The following is a 4885-nucleotide window of genomic DNA, read 5'->3' as shown; positions in this document are numbered from 1 at the left end:
TAATTACTAGATAATTTTACGAAAATAGGATTGGGAAATTTATGAAGTGAAATCAGTTTTATTTCCATCAAACTGCAGTCACTTAAATAGGAGTGAGGTTAGTATTGGTTAAGAATTCAAAGTATGGACACCCTAGGCATGAAATATAAGAAACAAGGAGAGAACTCTAGGAGTATATAAAGTAACATATACTTATATTGAGAAAAATATATGAACAAAGAGAAATCATTAGACTAATATTTTCTAAAAAGTATATGGTAAATTTTCTTTAAAAAAAAGTTAAGAAAGTGTATCAAAAATGAGAAGCACAAGGTGATGATAAAAGCAAATTTCTCTGTTTAAAATGTTTTCCTATAAGAGGACAGGACTAAATGGACCAGGATGAAGTCCAGTTAGTTGAAGAGTGAGATTAATATTAACAATTAAGTCATTTTTCCACATAGAAGAAAGACAAGTCAAGGATTATTTCCTTGGGATAAATTCCTAGAAATCACCTAGTAAAAGAGTATAACATTTCACTGCTTATTCATGCAGTTTTTTGATAATTTCTTGTCAATTGATTCCTGTTGGCTGAGAACTTTCAACTGTGCATCATTCCAGTGCCATTAAGGACTCAAATATTTTGCAAATATAAGTAATCAAACAGACGTCTCACCCATCAGGATCGTTTTTGATGTCTTATCTTTAATCGAGTATCAAGGACTTGGCTTCCAATCCCTTCCCATCCTAAAGTACCCCAATTTATGCCAAAATTTTTATAGAAACGTCATTAGATTTTTTAAAAATTTAGTCATGTTTCCTTTATCTTCATTCCCATTTACTCACTACAATTCTCACTCTATTACTATCTTCCTAAAACAACAATTTTATATTCTGTTTGCTGTAAAAGATTGGAATCGTGAAAAAAAATATTGGAAAATTGTGCATACAGCTTCTGCAGATTCTGTAATTAATTAGCTGGCTAAGCCTGAACAAGTGATTTTGCCCCTTATGAACCCCAGTTGCCTCAGTTGTAACTATAGAGAAAAAATGTAAATAGAGTTTGGTATTAGATAGACCTTTCAGTTTCATCATTCCGCAATTCCACAATTATCCCATGAAATAATTTAAATGCTCAGATCAGACTTTCAATGTTAAATACCATTTGTTCCTACTACTGCTGTAGTGCACTGCTAGCAAAATACAACTTTCATTATTCTGGGTCTTACAGATTAGAGAATTTTAGAGCCAAAGGTATCTATTCCCTTGTCTGACTATTAGCCATAGGCCTCCTAATTATTAATGTCAGAACCAGAAATCTAATCTAGATTTCCTAAATTTCAGGTTTAGTGCTCTTCTCTCTTTCCTATTCACTTGAAAATATAATAATTACGACCTATATAAGCCTGGCAAATACTATGAATTATTCTTTCCTCTCCCTATGACATGATAGAAGATACTATTAGTGGAGATAATTAGAACACGAGTTATCAAGCATTTATGATTCTGCATCTCACTGGCGTCCTGGATAGATTCAGTATTCTCCAGCAATATTAAAGTTTCAAAAGGGAAGGCTGAGAAACTATATTTTCCTATCAGAAACAGTTTGATAAAATACACTTTTTTCCAGAAAATTAACCCAAAATAATATTCAATAGCACGTAGTACACACGACCACACATCTGCTGAAGCAAAGACTGATTTGAGTTTCAAAATATTGCTCAATTTAAAACACATTACTTTCACATTCTATAAATATTAAATCTTTTTAAATAAAAAAAATCATTTAAACTCAACTAAAAGATTCCCTTCTAAAACAGAAGCATGTTATTTTTACTAATTTTAATAATAGTCATATGATTGGGCTGAAAATAAAGTATTACAAGAAAATAAAATGATTTATGTAAGCAGTCTTCATAATGTCACTTTTGTAAAATGTGACATTATTAAGGGGGCAACCATTCTCTTTTTTTCGTGCACCTACCCAAACTACTAGCTCCTTCCGCAGGCACCTCACACACTCAGAATTGAGAACAGTGCCTCATCCACTTCTCTCCACCAAAATGGCAAGTGTTTGGGTTTAGGTCCTCAGTCTTGCAGCTGCTTGATGAAAGGCAGAGATTAGATCAAACTGCCCTCCATTTCCATGCAAGCATAGCTGCTCTCTCCTTCCTGGCTTCACTGGGCCCTAGCAGGGAGTGGCGTATGTGACAAAATATTTCACTTCCCCCTCTTCCTCTCCCAACTATAATTTACTTCCAGCTCCTACCCTTTCCTGATGGAAGTTGGGGATATACAGCTTTCCCTTCCCCCTAACCCAACATAAAGTCAGCTATGAATTTCCAATTTTCCCTAACAGTCACTCAGTTAAGTAGTTTTGGAAAAATTACTTGGTAAAAAAGACAATTCAAACAGGAAAAAAAGGATTCCCTCCAAATGACAGAAGCAAATATTTTTAAGACAAAAAATGATGTAAATGAAGCTGGCTCCCAAAACTTTATACAACAATTAATTTCTTCCTAAAACATTTATCTACTGTCATATGGATACGACCTTGTGTGTGTATTTTCAGGAGGCCTAAAAGGATAGTGTTTATCAATAAAACATTCCTAAGTACTAAAACTAATTACACTTTGTATTGCTAAATCTGGAAGTTGCTTTATTTTTTTAAAAAAAGGTGAGGTTTCTATCTTTACCAAAGATGTGGCTTCTTTGCTGTCTGTATTTGCCTTGCTTATTTACCAAAAGATAAACTAGTTACCTTTTACCTCCAGGCTTTGCTAGTTATAATTTTTTTAAAACCTGAGGACAATTTTATTTTGGACTTTGATAATGAGAGATCCTGTCCCAAGGTTTACTGTGTTTGTTTTAAATTAAAAGTTTACTCAATTTTAAAATGCACTAACCAAAATGCAACCAACAAACTCAAAATACAAAAACAGAATTCAAATGGCAGCAGAGTTTGTTACCTAAATTCTAACTCTTAAGTATATACAGGGATTTCTTTTTTCCTTATGGCCCTCTTTGTTCTCTAAAATAATGATTTGACATCACGCCTCAGATCTTTAGCGGTCACACTGGGATCTTATGTTAAGAATCTCCATTAAAAGAAGCTCCAAAGGCTCACTAGGAATGTCCTCAAATAGGACACTGAAAAGTTTTTTTGCCGCTAATTATGTAGAACCTGTGTGCAGCCATCCAGCCTTCAGTTTCTAAACAAAATAACCAAATTATTTTTCATCTTGGCACAAAATTAGCTCAAGAGTCAGGTCTTGGCCCCAAGAGAAAGAAGGTAAAAGATAACCTGACACATAGAGTGCAAATTAGAAAATTAGAAATTAGAAAAAAAGACTCTCTCTACTATTACTGTTGAAGTATAGATAATCAAACAGATGAGGCAGTTTTGCAGAACAGATGTCTGCATTTAGGAAAGGAATGAAGAAGTAGAGGATACACTTTTATTTGAGTATGCATTCAAACTCCAGGATTTCCTGGAAGAAATAATAAAATCAAGCACCCGAAAGAGAAAAATACAAAAAGACACCAATGAAAAGTACCACTGTCCTAATCCCTTAGATCCTTTCAACTCAGATACTCCCAAACATTGCCAACTGGCATTTCTGAAGTTCAAAGTACTCGATTTGGGTACCCAGTGCTCTTCTATCCACAGGATTGTGTTGGAAGATGAAAGTAAGTCCTGGCCCTGCCACATGGTCAGGTCACTTCATCTTCCTGGACTTCGACATAGATGCCTAAGGTCAATACTCCTTCTCTATCTTGTCCGTTGATGGCAAAACACTCACCTGTCTATTTTTGTAATGCTTAAATTTCTCTGATAAACCAAATATTCTTAGTTGTCTTTCAATGTCAATGGGCTACTTTTTTTTGTTCTACTAAGTAATTGTTTTACTAGAGATATTTCTGTCAATCTAGAAGTCTACCTCTAAAACAGAATCCAGCATTTAATTCATATAAATAAAACTAGTTTTTTATAAGTAAATGTTGAACTAGTGCAAAAGTTGTTTATGTATTCGGAGGAAGGTGATCGAAAGGTGTAAATTTCTCATTATAAGATAAATAAGTACTAGGCATATAATGTACAGCATGGTGACTATGGTGAACACATTAACACTGCTATATGATACATAGGAAAGTTGTTAAGAGAGTAGATCCTAAAAGTTCTCATCATAAAGAGAAATATATTTTTTAAATTTTCTTTTTATTGTATCTACATGTGATGATGGATGTTAACTAATCCTATTGTGGTAATCATTTCACAATATATGTAACTCAAATCATCATGGTATAGGCCTTAAACTTACACAGTGATGAATATTGATTATTTCTCAGTAAAAGTGGGAAAAAAAGAAAATAATGAAAATGGACCACTTTAGCTCTTGGCCATCTTCCTAATACATGTTGTAGAGTTAAAAAAAGGTTTTTGATCAATTCCAAATTATCTGTCAGGCTTTACTCTTCAATGATTCAAGACTAGATGTCTAACTAGATGTATGTGTGTGTGTATTGTGACAGAAATGAAACAAACAAGGTGATTTCGCTTAACTTCTAAATGCAGAAAATATGAGACTAAACTATTTCTCATATATATTTCCTTATTTTAACCACAGAAAATATAGATAAAATGGTAAAAACAGTACCAGCTAAGTAAATAAATCCAGAAAATATTGCTATCTTGTGCTATACAATAGAAATAATGTACCCTAATCCACCCACAAATGAGCATGACTTTGGTTAAAGGTACAACAGTATTCCTCACAAGTTAGTCAATAAAATAACTCTAAGCCCTTCTTCCTCTGCCTATAAAATTTAAACATATCAAACCAAAGTATCCAGATCTCCACTGATAACTGAACCAGGGATGTGAAAGCCAGAATGATATGGACAA

The sequence above is a fragment of the Pteropus alecto genome, unplaced genomic scaffold (assembly GCF_000325575.1).
Source record: "Pteropus alecto unplaced genomic scaffold, ASM32557v1 scaffold73, whole genome shotgun sequence".
In the NCBI taxonomy this organism is placed as follows: Eukaryota; Metazoa; Chordata; class Mammalia; order Chiroptera; family Pteropodidae; genus Pteropus; species Pteropus alecto.
Note: the sequence above shows the minus strand (reverse complement) of the source record.